Source organism: Pempheris klunzingeri, chromosome 9 (assembly GCF_042242105.1).
Source record: "Pempheris klunzingeri isolate RE-2024b chromosome 9, fPemKlu1.hap1, whole genome shotgun sequence".
Classification (NCBI taxonomy): Eukaryota; Metazoa; Chordata; class Actinopteri; order Acropomatiformes; family Pempheridae; genus Pempheris; species Pempheris klunzingeri.
In genome coordinates this window covers 11,710,822-11,727,258 of record NC_092020.1, presented here as the reverse complement: position 1 = coordinate 11,727,258, position 16,437 = coordinate 11,710,822, and positions in this window count along the sequence as shown.

Genomic DNA, 16,437 nt, shown 5'->3' with positions numbered 1-16,437 from the left:
GCTGGTCCCTAACATTCTCATATATAAAGTGACTGGGAGGAAATATGAGCATCAGCTCAGTCATGATACTGAGAAAACACAGACACACGTGCGCACGCACACGCACACGCACACACACACACACACACACACACACACACACACACACACACACACATAACATGCTTTATTGTTTTAAGAAAGTCATAATTTCATTCTAAAAGTCCTCAGCCACATATTCTATTAAATATAAAATTAAACGAGCAACTTGACATTTCACGATAACAGGCTATAAAAAGTATTTACTCAAAAGGTGCAGAGGTGTCTGGATTCAGCTTACGGCCGACCGGCAGAAATTCTAATTGGAATGAAGCCCATTGACAATAAAGAGCCCAAAACAATAGTGGAACACGGCCACAAAATGGTGTGCTTTTTTTTAAAAGATACAACTATCAAATATATCAAATATCTAGTACAGCCAGTTAGTGACAACACTGCATCTAGATGATGTATGATTTACTTCAGTAATTTGAATAATATAATAGTGAGAAAAGAGATAAAAAGCTTGATTGTTTTTTTGAATCAAGGAGGAAATAATTCAGACTGATGGCCTTAACAGTACTGCGCTGTATTGTTGTGTTTTTAAGTTGAGAAATATTTATCAGGAGGTGGTGACAGTGAGGAAAAGCGGAGCGTCTTTGCCTCCATAAAAACAGTTGAGCTGCTTCTGCTATTAAAAACTGACAAGAGACATGATTATTCAGGATGGAAGGAGAAATAAATGAAAATGGATGGTCATAGCATGAATTCGTATTGTTGACTCATCAAACACTTTTTGACCGACAGCAGACCCTCCGGACCACCGCAGACTGATGTGGGCTGATAAAATAAAGAGAAGAAAACAAGGAGGAAATCTGGTGGTTTAATGTTGAGTAATGTTGCAGTTAGAGTTTAAAAAATGAATATAAAATGAGAAATAACAGCCGAGCTTCTGTGCTCCCAGGTCTGACAGAAGTCCTACTGACAGGAAAAAAGACGTGATACAATAGTTGATAATGAATAATAATAACAGGACTAATATCAGTAAAAAGTGTCAGCTGACGATCCGCAGCAGTAATTCATGAAGCCAAAGAACCACAGCAGGAGAACCAGGACCAGGATCCACAGGAACCTGAGAACCTTGTGGAACTCCATGTCTAACCTTAGTGTGGACAGAGGACTCATTGTTAACATGTACAAACTGAAATTGATCTAATAAATGGAACTTAAACCAGCTTAATGCAGTTCCTTTTATACCAATGAACTGTTCCAGTCTCTAACAGGATGTGATGGTCAATGGTGTCGAAAGCAGCACTCAGGTCTAACAGGACCAGTATAGAGAGAAGTCTTCTGTCTGATGCCATAAGGAGGTCGTTTGTAACCTTCACCAGTGCTGTCTCTGTGCTATAGTTCGCTCTAAAACCTGACTGAAAATCCTCTAATAGACTGTTGGAATTTTGAAAATTACACAGCTGATTAGCTACAACTTTCTCCAGGATCTTGGAGAGAAAGGGAAGGTTGGATAAAGGTCTATAGTTGGCTAATACACCTGAATCAAGAGTGGGCTTTTTCCGGAGAGGTTTAATCACTGCTACTATGAATGGGGTCTAGGAGACATGTTGACGGTTTGGATGAAGAAATTATTGAAGCCAATTCAGGAAGATCAGTTGGATAAAAACAGTCCAAATGCACATTAAGCCCAACAGCTGTTTCCATGATCCCTAAATTTGAGGTTGAATCAGAGCCTGTTGGGGGCAGGAGGTGCTGAATTTTGTCTCTAATAGTTAGAATTTTATCATTAAAGAAGCTCATGAAGTTGTTGCTAATGAGCTCTAAAGGAACACAAGGATCAATGGAGTTCTGGCTCTTTGTCAGCCTGGCTAACGTGCTGAACAGAAATCTAGGGCTGTTTTTATTTTCTTCTATCAGTGAGGAGTTATAGGCAGCTCTAGCATTACAGAGGGCCTTTCTATAGGTTTTCAGAGTGTCTTGCCAGATTGTAGTGTGTAATGAGTAAGTGAGTGAGAGTGAGAGAGTGAGCAGCAGTAATGTGGTGTGAATGTGTGTAAATATACAGTATACAGTATCAGCTAAAGTGAAGGAGAAAAGTCTCGTACATTGCTTCCCCAACAGCTGGGGGGGTCAGTACTAGCAAACCCCCCACTGAGCTTTCCACAGTTTTTCAGAGAGAAAACATTCAAAATGTATACAAATAAAAATCCCTTAATTTCCATTTAAAGAATAAGGACAGCAATTTTCCAACATACACCGGGAACAGGTTTGACTTACTGCCGGCAATACGAACCAGACTCCTACTCCGGTTGTACAGGGACCGGACAACCCTTTTTCGGGCTGCCCTTTGTCACAGGTTCTGTTCATTATTTTTATGGACAGAATTTCTAGGCACAGCCAGGGGCCATAGGGGGCGTCCGGTTTGGGGACCTCATGATAGCATCTTTGCTTTTTGCGGATGATGTTGTCATGTTGGCTTCATCGAGCCGAGACCTCCAGTGTGCACTGGGGCGGTTTGCAGCCGAGTGTGAAGCAGCTGGGATGAGAATCAGCACCTCCAAGTCCGAGGCCATGGTTCTCGACCGGAAAAAGGTGGTTTGCCCTCTCCGGGTCGGTGGAGAGTCCTTGCCTCAAGTGGAGGAGTTCAAGTATCTCGGGGTCTTGTTCACGAGTGGGGGAAAGATGGAGCGTGAGATCAACAGGCGGATCGGTGCAGCGTCTGCAGTGATGCGGTTGTTGTATCAGTCCATTGTGGTGAAGAGGGAGCTGAGCCAAAAGGCAAAGCTCTCGATTTACCGGTCGATCTACGTTCCTACCCTCAACTCCGGATAAGCGGTTGAAGATGGATGGATTTTTGATTTTCTGTATTTTTCTTTTGGTCAAAAATCCCATGAAAAGACCAAAACAATGACCTGACAGGACTCAGTACTGTATTTCCTGTCAAGCTCCAGCCTGATGAACCTTGTTCCTCTGGTCCACACAGCTCCACTGTTCTCCAAAATCTTAAAAACACATCAGTGAGTCACACTGTACACTGGGTAACATGCTCCTTTATGATGATGAACCTGGGACCTGTAGTGTCGTTTCTATGCACAGATGCTCCGCATGTACTAAGACCTACTGAGACCCCATCTTGTTACTCAAAATACATGATAACTCAGAGGAAGCTAAATCCTTCTACTCTGATCAGACTTCTCATCAGAAATAAGTCTAATATTGCATGTTTGTGTGGGATATTTGATGCTTATGATCTTGAACAGACACGGTCAGCACTGCCAGCAGTGACTGCTCGTCGTCACTGTAACATTTGAGCACACTTTAGGCTCTTCAGTGCACAATACATGTTTCTTCTCTATCGCTGCAGCAAGATGTTATGTTATGTATACATAATACTTAATACTGTCATCATGACCCATGTTGAAACCTCTGGTCTTACAGCTTTTGTAGACTAGCTGTTAGCTCGAGCTATCTGGGCATCTTTGTTTGGCACCAAAGTAAAACATCTGGTACATAAAACATTGGGTATATTTGGAGGGGTTTCACTCTAACACTACTTTTTTATGCTAACGTTTCTTACTTTGTGTGAGTGGGGGCTCCTGTTGTTGAATTAGAATTTAATATGACCATAGAATGTTTCAGGCCTTCTCAAATAAAGTTACTCTCTCCTCATGAGAGTGAACAGAATATGTCAATCTGACCTCCAGAATGTACCAGACAGACCTTGATTGTAGTGCTTTTGTTGTGCAAAACATATTCTGAAGTTTGATTATAGATACACGCCTTGCAACCAACATCCAACTGTTAGATTACCATAACATCACTACAGGAACGTGCTATCTGTGACGCACGAACCTAAACAGTTAATCAGAAATGGTTACGTACTTTATGATATCCAACAAGCATTAAAACATGAGATGTTTGGAAAAAAAACAGGAACAGGACAGGACACACCAGAGGGACACACACACGAGAGGGAGCTCCTCTGACCGGCCCCTCGGGGTCCGTCATGAGCCCAGCGCTGCGAGTACTTTACCTGTGACCTGTGACCAGAATAAACTGCTTGTGAGACCAGACTGAAAACCTCCGTTGAGTTCTTGAGCTGCCAATATAAGAACCGGACGAAAAAGTTTCTAACACTGTGATCACTGCTGGTTGACATTCACAGATCAGTTGTCACTACCTATAAAGCTAACACTGTGAACAGCCTAGGTTAACGTTATAACATTCTAACCTCCAAGCTGCTGTTTGTAACGCTGGGCCACAGTGCCTACCTCTACCTGTGCGTGACGGCGAACTCGCTGCTAGCAAGCTGTCCACACAGGCGGCCCTGCCTCAGACAGCGCTGTCTCTCTGGAAATGTTTGCCTTTGATAATGGCCATCAAATAAAATCCTTCTTAACACATGAAGGGACAGAATCCCTTCATGTGTTAAGAAGGATTTGAAACACTAAAGGGCATTTAATTTGAAAGCAATACCTTCCCCATACAGATTTACCTTTAAACAGTATGTTGACTAGTTTCCACCAAGTTGCCTCAGTTCTAAACTCTAAAAATGTTTAAATGATCTGTGTTTGTACAGCGCCTTTCTAGTGATTTCGACTACTCAAAGGGTTTTTACATCCTTGTTCACTCATTCAAGCTGGAGGAAACTATTGTTTCACACACAGAAGCTGCTTCAGGAGCAAGTTGGGGTCCAGTGTCTTGCTAAGGACACTTCGACATGCTGACTGCTCCATATAGAATGAAACTACCCATGACAACATGTGTTCTATTTTTTTGTCAATGACAAGTGCTTCTTTCCTGAAAAAAACAGTTTGTGATCATGTACAGTGGGTCGTTAATACTATGTCTGCTACATCACCTCTGAAGTATTCCACTTATGACTTCAGACTTTTGGCTTTGGGGCCCACTTTTATGGCACTTTACATAACATAATTGCATCCTTAATTCAAAAAGTCCACCTTAATACATACTGTATTTTACATCTTAATTCAAAGCAGAAATCCGCATCACAAGCTTTCTTACTATTACTTTTCTTAATTTCAAACTAAAGCCTCCCTCACCTCCCTGCAGTGTCTCTTATTGTGTGTGCACTGCAACAGAATACATAAGCAGCAGGAATTTTATTCCACTCAGTGCCACCGTGTCTGTTTCTTGTGCCTACGCGAGCCAAATGCAAGACCTTTAATCTCTCTGTTCGATTCACATCTTACAACTCCGAGAAGAAACTTTGCTCATCTTAGTAACTTTATTTCACATCATCGTTTGGAGTCCAGGTTGCTGACCTACAGCAGCTCAGCCTGCATGCCCAAACAAAGCTTCCAACTGTTTAATTCACAAGCAGGGTCTATTAAAGCAATGAACCCCGCTGTTCAGCACACACAAACACCTTTAAGTCTCTGTCTTTCATGACGCCTCTTTCCCAAACACTCCAATGTTTCCTAGTGCTCATATTACTCTCACACACACTCCTTCCCTTTCATTCACACACACACACCTCTCTCCTGCTTTTTCTGTCACTCTCTCTCTCTCTCTCTCTCTCTCTCTCTCACTCACTCACGCACACACACACACACACACACACACACACACACACACACACTCTTTCTTCTCAGTTCCCTGCAAGCGTGGCTGGGCCAGATAGGACTTAATTTGTCCTGCCTCTAGATGAAAACATATGCTACGCCCCCCCTTTGTAAACAGACTGGCCAATAGAGTAGAAAGAGGAACTTAAGCTTCAGAGAGACAGACTACAGAGACGAGCATTGAATACCAACAGAGATTACAAAGCCGCAATGCAAGAGCTGAATGTAAAAGGTTACTGTATACAGCAATTGAATATAAGAGGGGATATTTAGAGAGGGAAGAAGGGGGGTACATCACAGACACACACACACACACAGACAAAGAAGGAGGCTTCTGTGTTCAGAGGAAAACAATGGGCAAGAGGAGATAGTGGGGATTAGAGAGTTAGCATTAAGTTATGCTTTTATTATTCTAGAGACAGAGAGGGGAGAGATCGTTGTAGGATGAGGTTATGAGGCGTTGTTTATCACAAACTAAAGTCAGAATAGGGAGAAAGGGGAAGAGTGGATGAATGAGGGAAACTATTAGATCAGATCCTTCACTAGCAGTGTATAGGACATTCAGGCTTACATTCAATCAATCTTTATTTATATAGCGCCAATTCATAACAGCGTTATCTCAAGACGCTTTCCTTAAAGAGACCAAACTCTTTAATTAGAGAGAGACCCAACGATTCAAGAATTCAACATTAAGGATTCAAGAATCCCCACATGAGCAGCATCAGATATTATATTAGGACACAGTGGCAGGAAGAACTCCCCTTTAACAGGAAGAAACCTGGAACAGAACCAGGCTCAGAGGAAGGGCTTTCTGTTAGGGTCTGTGTTGGGTGGGTGTTGGGTGGAGGTTGGACAGAGAGAGAGACAGAGAGAGAGGGAGAAAACAAACAGCACGCTATATATTAACAGCAACTAAAGTACTGACAATAGGAAAATGACTAATAAATTAGCAATATGGTAGCATTGAAAAACATGACGAGTGGCTGACGATCCGCAGCAGTGATTCATGACGCCAGAAAACCACAGCAGGAGAACCAGGACCAGGATCCACAGGAACCAGAGAACCACAGCAGGAAAACCAGGACCAGGATCCACAGGAACCAGAGAACCACAGCAGGAGAACCAGGACCAGGATCCACAGGAACCAGAGAGATGAGAAAAGCACAGAAAGGCTCCGGGGAAGATAGCAAGTTAGTAACAGACATTAAAGAGACATGAAGCATCAGGATGGAGAGAAAGAGGAGGAGAGAGGAGCCCAGTGCATCATGGGAGTCCCCCGGCAGTCTAAGCCTATAGCAGCATAACTAGGGGCTGGTCCAAGGCCTGAGCCAGCCCTAAACTATAAGCTTTTTCAAAAAGGAAAGCTTTTAGCCTACTCTTAAATGTAGAGAGGGTGTCTGCCCCCCAAACCCAAACTGGAAGGAGATTCCACAGGAGAGGCTCCATCACTACTTTAGAGGACTTTAGGAACCACCAGTAGGCCTGCATTCTGGAGCACAGTGCTCTAGTGGGGTAGTACGGTACTATGAGCTCTTTAAGATATGATGGAGCCTGAACATTAAGATCCTTGTAGGTGAGGAGAAGGATTTTAAACTCTATTCTAGATTTTACTGGAAGCCAGTGAAGAGAAGCCAGTACAGGAGAAATATGGTTCTTAGTTCTCATCAGAACACAAGCAGCAGCGTTCTGGACCAGCTGAAGAGTCTTTAATGCTTTATTGGGGCAGCCTGATAGTAAGTAGTTGCAATAGTCCAACCTGGAAGTGACAAATGCGTAGACTATCTGATGCCATAAGGAGGTCGTTTGTAACCTTCACCAGTGCTGTCTCTGTGCTATGGTTCGCTCTAAACTAGACTGAAAATCCTCAAATAGACTATTGGTATTTAGAAAATTACACAGCTGATTGGCTACAACTTTCTTGAGGATCTTTGAGAGAAAGGGAAGGTTGGATAAAGATCTATAGTTGGCTAATACACCTGAATCAAGAGTAGGCTTTTTCAGAAGAGGTTTAATTAACTGATTCAACTGATTCAAGACCTTTATTTGTCACATACACAGTTATACACAGTATAATGTGCAGGGAAATGTTCTGAGTGCCTGTTCCAGACAGAAACAATAATAAAATAAAATAGATATAAAATAGCACACAAAATGAAACAATAAGAGTAGAAACACAGAGAACAGTCTGTGGCTGGGGTGGGGGGGCTTGCAATCTTCCTGGCCTTTGACCTGCAGCGCTGCTGGTAAATGTCCTCAGGGCCAAGAAGTCCTGCTTGGTGCTGCTGCCCATCCAGGTGGTGATGCTCCCAGCTGGAACACTCTCAATGGTGCAGGTGTAAAAGTTCCTGAGCACTTTGAGAGGGAGCTTAAAGTCCCTCAGGCGTCTGAGGAGGTAGAGACGCTGTCGAGCCTTCTTCACCAGGGTGTAGATGTGACAGGACCACGTCAGATCCTGCATGATGTTGACACCCAGGTACTTAAAGCTGACTGTGGTACGTAGCCTGTTAGTAAAGACTGATTGATCACATCCAGTAAGGACGTGCCAATTGAGGGCAGGACTTCCTTAAGTAGCCCAGTAGGAATGGGGTCTAGGAGACAAGTTGACAGTTTGGATGAGGAAATTATTGAGCCAATTCAGGAAGATCAATTGGAGAAAAACAGTCCAAATGCACATCAGGTCTAACAGCTGTTTCTATGGTTCCTAAGTTTGACTCAGAGCCTGTTGAGGGCAGGAGGCGATGAATTTTGTCTCTAATAGTTAGTTTCAAAGAAGCTCATGAAGTCATTGCTACTGAGCTCTAAAGGAACACAAGGATCAGTGGAGTTCTGGCTCTTTGTCAGCCTGGCTAACGTGCTGAACAGAAATCTAGGGCTGTTTTTATTTTCTTCTATCAGTGAGGAGTTATAGGCAGCTCTGGCATTACAGAGGCCTTTCTATAGGTTTTCAGACTGTCTTGCCAGATTAAGCAGGATTCTTCCAATTTGGTGGCACGCCATATCCTTTCAAGTTTTTGCAAATTTTGCTTAAGCTTGCAGTTCTAGGAATTATACCAAGGAGCTTGGTATAGGAGCTTATTTTCTTTTTTAGAGGGGTGATGGAGTCGAGTGTCATTCGCAGGGAGCCTGAAGCACTATCGACCAGATAATCAATTTGTGGGGGGGCTAAGATCTGCATAAGGGTCTTCTACTGTATGGAGACATAGCATTGGCTTAAATACTGATGGAATCGCTTCCGTAAATTTGACAACAGCACTATCAGTTAAGCATGTAGTGAGGAAATTTTTGTCATATGGCGCATAGTCCAGTAACAAGAAATCTAAAGTTATCAGGTGATGGTCTGATAGAATAGAGTTTTGGGGGAAGACTGTTAACTATTCAATTCCAATACCATCTATGCCAGAACAAGGTCGAGGTTTAAAGCAGTGAGTGGGTTCATTTACTCTCTGAGAGAAGCCAACTGAGTCCAATAGTGAGATGAAAGCAGTGCTCAGACCATCATTATCATCGTCCACATGAATATTAAAGTCACCTACTATAATTACTTTATCTGCACTGAGGACTAAATTTGATAGAAACTCTGAGAATTCAGTTAAGAATTCAGAGTATGGACCAGAGTATGGATCATACACCCCCTAGAGCCCGGGAGGAACACTATGCTTAACACAATCAAATGTGTGGCTCCTACAGCAGGTTTAACTGGCGCAAAATACAATCTGCAACAATACTGATGGATCATATAGTGTAACACAGAAACACAGAAACACAGACATTATACAAAAAGATGGAAAGAGTTAAGGAGACTAAAGGATTTAATTTAATGTATAATTCAAACCTTTAGTCTCCTTAACTCTTTCCATCTTATGATTATATTACTGTTTGAATCATATGCTATTTACTTGAGTTAATATGGATATAAAACAAGTTTGAAAAAATACATTCAGTGTATGTAATCACTTATGCTGTATAGAAAAGTACCAGATTGGTTTAGTAGCTTTGTTTCCAATGAATGTGTGATATATTTGTATTGCTTCTATGATGGCACTGTCACCTATACACACAGACACATCCACAGAGACAAAGCACAATGAAGAAAACATCTTCACTAACTGGATTGGACACATTTAGAGAAGATGTTCCAAAGTAAGAAAACAAAATCAAATCCAGAAATGCTGCAATGTTTTGCAGGTCTGATATTTATAGGTTACATCTTAGCTTAACGTGCTAATTACTCACAGAGTACAACTGAGCCTGATGGGAATGTCATTAGTATTTGATCATAAAACAAAAGTATTGGACAAATAAGAATTTTGACCTGATGGTGGTGCAAGAGGAACATTCAGAGGGTCACTAAAGTTCTGTACATGCTACACTTCATGGCTGTTGTCCATATTTCAGTGTGAGTGTCAAGTGGTGGACTGACCAACTGACCATTTAGACACTATACTCATACAATAGCAATCACTTTAAGGTTGGTCCAATGCACTGCAGTATTTTTTCCCTGTCACACTTGAGAGAAAATGGATTATAATTTCAGCTGCCTAGGGATAATAAATTTCTCATCAAACAAGCTGGCAAAATAGATGGACAGTCACTTTAAAACAGTGTGATTCATGTGTCTTGCTCAGAATGGGATTGTGGTCTTCATTGATTTCACTTAATCAAACAAGGATCATGTGGTCAAAACCGTTTTATATAAACATCCATCCACTGTCTATACTGCTTATCTTTCAGGGTCGCAGAGGGGCCGGAGCCAATCCCAGCTGACATTGGGTGAGAGGCATTACACCCTGGACTGGTCACCAGTCAATTACAGGGCCGATACACAGAGGCAGACAACCACTCACATAGAGTCACCAGTTAACCTGTCTTTGGACTGTGAGAGGAAGCTGGAGTATTCAGAGAGAACTCATGCAAGCACGGGCAGAATGTGCATTAATGTTGTCGTGGAAATTTCTGAAAATAAAGAGTTCTTTGCGCGCCTTCATTCTTGCAAGAAGGAGCAAACTGCAACAGCGTGATCATGCAGTCTGTTAGAGAAAGCTCGCCGAATCTCCCCAGGCGTTGTCCTTTTATTGTCCATAGGACAGTGGGGGTTACCTGCAGAAGTGGTTTACACTAGTCAGGACACTCTCATCCTGTAGACTAAATGGCACTTTTACATGTCTTTGTTTCATATCTTGCAAATTCCATTACAATGTGCATTTAAACATTGCACATCTGAGGTGAGTTAGTTGTTTACGTGCTTCCTCTGAGCCCAGGGCCCGTTTACAGCTCTGAAAAGGACTGATGCTACAGATGTCTTTCCGTTGCTATTATCTCCTCTTTCCTCATGTTGAATTATCTGTGCATGCACTTCTATTATGTTGTGTACAATGATGTGTGTACATGAGTGTATATGTCGGTGCCTATCCATCAATGGAGAGTGTTATCTAGAGCGTTCCACAACATTCGGACGGCTAAAACAGACATGTAATCAATTAATTCTTTATACTTGGGAGACATGGTATACTAAAAACAATATAGTAAACATCCAAGCCATTTTTTCACCATTATAGTAATTCAACTCTGTGAAATTGAATTTGAAAAAACTTCCCCATTGTACTTTAAGGCAGATTTCTTTAGAAACTAAACCATTTCTAAGTCCACTGTTCACCTCAGCCTCAGGAGAATCAGGTCCATTTGAACCCACTTTCTTTGGTGTATCCACTCTCTCAGCCTTTGTGTCAGTAACACTGCTGAAGGCCCAAAACTGTTAATCACCACAGGGGTCCCCCTTCAAAGCCTGGTGGCAGCGACTGCAGAGGAACCACATCAGAGGGAGCAACACCTCCCAAAACAATATATGTTGTGGTTCAGCAGTCTGATCGCTGTGGGGAGGAAGCTGTTTAGCAGTCTTTTGGTCCTGGAGCCTTGTCAGAGCTGGAGAGGGGAGGTCCACTGTCTTCAGTCTGGGAGGTGGTGGAGATGCTGTTGTGCCTTCTTGATGACGGCTGTGATGTTGTTGCTGGTGGACATGTCATCATTTAGATGTATGCTCACGAACTTGGTGCACTTGTCCCTCTCTAACACAAATCCACTGATGATCACTGGGGGTTGGACTGGAAGTTTGTCTGTGTTCAGGTTGAGATTGTTTGTTGTGCACCAGCTGTCAGCTGCACAACCTCACTTCTGTATGCTGTCTCGTCCCACAACTGTGGTGTTGTCGGCGAACTTCAAGATGTGGTTCATTTTGAATTGTGCATGTGTCAGCAGTGTGAACAACAGTAGGCTCACCCTACACACCCTTGAGGCAATCCTGTGCTCACTGTAGTGGGCTTAGAGGTGGTGCTGCCAGTTCTGACTGTTTGCCGGTGCTGTGACAGGAAGTCCAGGATCCAGTTGCAGGTGCGTCAGTCTATTTCCTCAGCTGCAGCTTCTCCACCAGCTGCTGCAGCTTGTCGTAACTGGCTACATCAGTAGCATCGATAACATAGTACCCACCTCACGTATCATTAAATACCCTAAGGGGTAGAGTCAGGACATATGCTGTATGCCCGCTCACGGGCATTTAGATCACGTAATGAGGTGGAGTACAAATCCTCAAAATCCATTAATCAAAGGAAAACAATCAAAGAAGCCAAACAGCAGTACCAACAGAAGCTGGAGGGCTACTACTCCACCGACACCATGTGGCACCGTGAGTCCATGAGTCAACAGGAGAGCCTGGAGCATCATCAGGGACCCCTCAGGAAAAGAGAGGAAGATCAGCGGCGAAGATCTGGTTTTGTGGCCTGAGGTTGTAGGGTCAGAGAGTTCAGAGAGGGAGTCCTTTGTTCAAAAGACAGAAACATGTAGTCCTCACCATTTTCTGGTGAAGCCCAACACCATCGAGTAAGTATACCTACCATGTTTACATGCATGCCATTTCTTTACCTTGAGATGTCTGTGATTGATCAGTATTTAATGTTACATAACTTATTTTGGCTTCATAGTTTTGGCTCACAAATCAATTTGGTCCCCCCTGGCACTTACATTGGGTTCAAGGAAGTGTGAAAGAGAAGTGATGTTCTGAAGGAGTCTTCTTTGGCATGTGTGGAGAATATAGTGTTAGTGAAGAATATAGTGTTACTATTCCAAGTGCCTTATGATGTGTGGAGATCATATTGTTATTACTCATAGTGCCTTATTTTGTACCTTATTCACTGCTTTGTATTAACAGGGACAGACACATATTGCTTAAATGTATTGCTATAGAGTTGGCCAACTTCATAATGTTAAAGACAGGATACAAGCACTGACCCCAGGGTCCGAAGGGTTAGACACATGAGAGCAAAGAGAAGTCTGGCAAGAGGGCACACAGCTTCCATGCACCACACTAACAGCTCCATATAAGGGAGCTCCAAGGACAAGAGATGCTCTCTCTGAATGCCACTATTGTAGCGGTTAGACAAGATAGACACAATAGGGATAGGTTGCACTGAAGGATGATCATGCATGAGACTAGAATAGGGAGGGTACTTTTTCCAGGTTCAGCTTTACTGGATTGGAGGTCGTGATGTTAAGATGCTGGGACCAGCCTGTGCACCAACAAGGGAGACAAGTCTAAACTATGGCTACTCCCCACCTAGTCTAAACCAATCACAATTCTATCCACAATATCTGAATGTTACAGAACAGACTGAGTCCATGGCCATGCTTATGTTTTATTCTTACAAACATTAAAACACCTTAAATGAGAGAAGTTGCCTGTCTTCATTCAAAATAAAGGAACACGACACATGGTTGATGACGGGGCAAAGCAGCCATGCTCTGAGAGGTCATGTCCTGCTTGGTGGACTCAGAAATGGACTTTGCAACCCCAGAGCGGCACAGTGTTTGTGACGAGTGTTTTCTGCCACCTCTGTATCTTTACATGCCACCGTGCTCACTGCTGCCCGCATGCAGCTCAGCATTGGCCTCAAACGGGACTGCTGCATTGTGGAATCGTTCAAGACGGAGGTGGACTCTGTGTTTCCATCAGTGATGCTCTGGGGTCAAACACAAAGGTGATGGACAGTGTTTCCCAAATGTTGAACTAATAATGCGAAGAAGACCAGATCATCACCACCATCACTATCCTTTTGCTGCTGTTCTCACAGACTCAAATTAAAAAAATGCACCACAGAATTATTCCTAGGCGTATGTGTGTTATGAACAGCATTATTTTTTATTGCATATTATTCTGTTATATTATGTTAAATGTGTATTGTGTAAAATGTGACCTTTAATTTCATTGTGAACCTGTGCGTTATAAAATAACAAATATATTACCATGACACCTTGATGCACCCCATTTCCCTTTTAGCTGTAAAGCAATGCAGAAATTTCCTCCTCAAATTACCTTGAGACAGCAAGTGAAATGTTTAGGCTTTCAGTGGTGTTACAGTAATTATACTGTCTCAATATGAAAACATATCTGGAGAGAAGTCTCATAGTGAAATGTGCAGTTTCAGTGCATGTGCATCATAAAAGATATATGGTTTCTCCCCCCAGCCCAAACTGGCAGCAAAAGGACTTTGTGGTTGATGACGCATTTAACAGAGGGAGGGGTGTCCTCAGAAGGCTCTCTCCTTGTAGCCTGTGATTGTGTTGGCTGCCAGCCGGCCGTACTGAGCCTGAGTCATTGTTGGCAAACAGGCTCTTCACCCCAACAGCCTTGTTGAGCTGGCTTTTGACCAGGCAGTCTTAATCTGTGTTTCCCTTCCCATGTGCCTGCATCTGGAATATCCACAGGGTCCTGCCCTCCCCAGCTGTGACAAAAAGCTGTTCAACCCCTGGAGGGCAGGTAACACAGAAAGACAAGCATCACAGGAAAAGATGGAGGAGAGGAGATGGCATATGGAGATGTGAAGACGCTATCATAACCACAACCCTTTGTGGGGTGCAGAGGATATTTCACAGTTGCCTCGAGGCTCCAACTCCACACTGGGGTGAAAGTAGTCACTATTCAAAAATGTTCTCGGTGATATTAAATTGAAAAGCTTACAGTCATGTTTCTAAACTAGTAAGGTAGATGTTCACAGCATGAATAAAAGAAAACATAAACTTTTAGAGGATGCAGTTAAGCGACAGCAAAAACACCTTTTTGAATCAGAAGTGAGTTCATCTGTTTGCAAAATGCAAAGTGAGCGAACAGATTATTTATTGATTAATTTAGATCACAGTAAACGTTAATGAAAGTAGCCATATCTGTGAGCTATGCATGACTTGAGTTGTGACACATCCAGTACTGTTAATTGTCAATGAACCCTACATACACTGTCTATACATCTACATCAGTTTTGTCAACCTCCTGTACAAACTGGCTGCACTGGAGCTGTTAGAAGTTAGTTAGTGCACCTTCATCCACTCACATTTCCCCACCAGTCTGACAAATCCACAACGGAAACTCTGTGTCAATGAGGCTAATTTTGAAGTGTCTGCCACACCCACATTCTGTTTGTCACAATATGTACTCATGTGGTCACAGCACTGTGGAAACTGGCTTATCGAACCAAAAATCTCCGGGTTGTATGTAATAACACACCATGTCATGTCATGTGTTATTGTGTTGATGCTGCTTCTGCCACGCTGTGGTCTCTCTCTGCTCATGAGGTGAAATGCAAATTACATTCACGGCTGTTCGAAAAGATTCTGGACCTCAACAGCTTGATTTAAATGTCAATTGCATAATGGACCACTCAGCAACACAGTCCTGGGTTATAACCTTCTCTGACCCATAAAGGAGTTTGTCCGTTCTGTTTGCTTGCTCTACCCATGGCATTGTGGAGTTCTTTTGGGTTCTCCAGTTTCCCACCATTGTGCCAAGAAATGCAGGTTAGGTGAAGTGGAAACTCTCAGCTAACATTGTTTCAAAGGCGTCTTTACAGGTGTGCAGAGAGGGTGAAGTAAGTCAAGCTTCTCCTTTTCGAAGTCCTCTACCTACAGAATAGGTCGATATGCAATGACTAATGACTATGACTAATTGACCTCAATAATCTCCTCATCTAGATCGTCAACATGTCTCCTAGACCCCATTCCTACTGGACTCTTTAAAGAGGTCCTGCCCCTAATTAACACGTCCTTACTGGATATGACAAATCAGTCTTTACTAACAGGCTATGTACCACAGTCCTTTAAAGTAGCAGTAATTAAACCTCTCCTGAAAAAGCCTACTCTTGATTCAGGTGTATTAGCTAACTATAGACCTATATCCAACCTTCCCTTTCTCTCCAAGATCCTGGAGAAAGTTGTAGCTAATCAGCTGTGTAATTTTTTAAACTGTAATAGTCTATTTGAGGATTTTCAGTCAGGTTTTAGAGCGAACCACAGCACAGAGACAGCAATGGTGAAGGTTACAAACGACCTCCTTATGGCATCAGACAGAGGACTTCTCTCTGTCCTGGTCTTGTTAGACCTGAGTGCTGCTTTCGACACCATCGACCATCACATCCTGTTACAGAGACTGGAACAGTTCATTGGTATAAAAGGAACTGCATTAAGCTGGTTTAAGTCCTATTTATTAGATCGATTTCAGTTTGTACATATTAATAACGAATCCTCTGTCCACACTAAGGTTAGACATGGAGTTCCACAAGGCTCAGTGCTTGGACCAATACTCTTTATCTTATATATGCTTCCTCTTGGTAATATTATCAGGAAGCACTCCATTCATTTCCACTGTTATGCAGATGATACACAATTATATTTATCAATAAAGCCAGATGAACCCAATCAGTTGGTTAAACTTCAAATCTGCCTTAAGGACATAAAGTCCTGGATGAGCAGCAACTTTCTGCTGCTAAATTCAGATAAAACTGAAGTT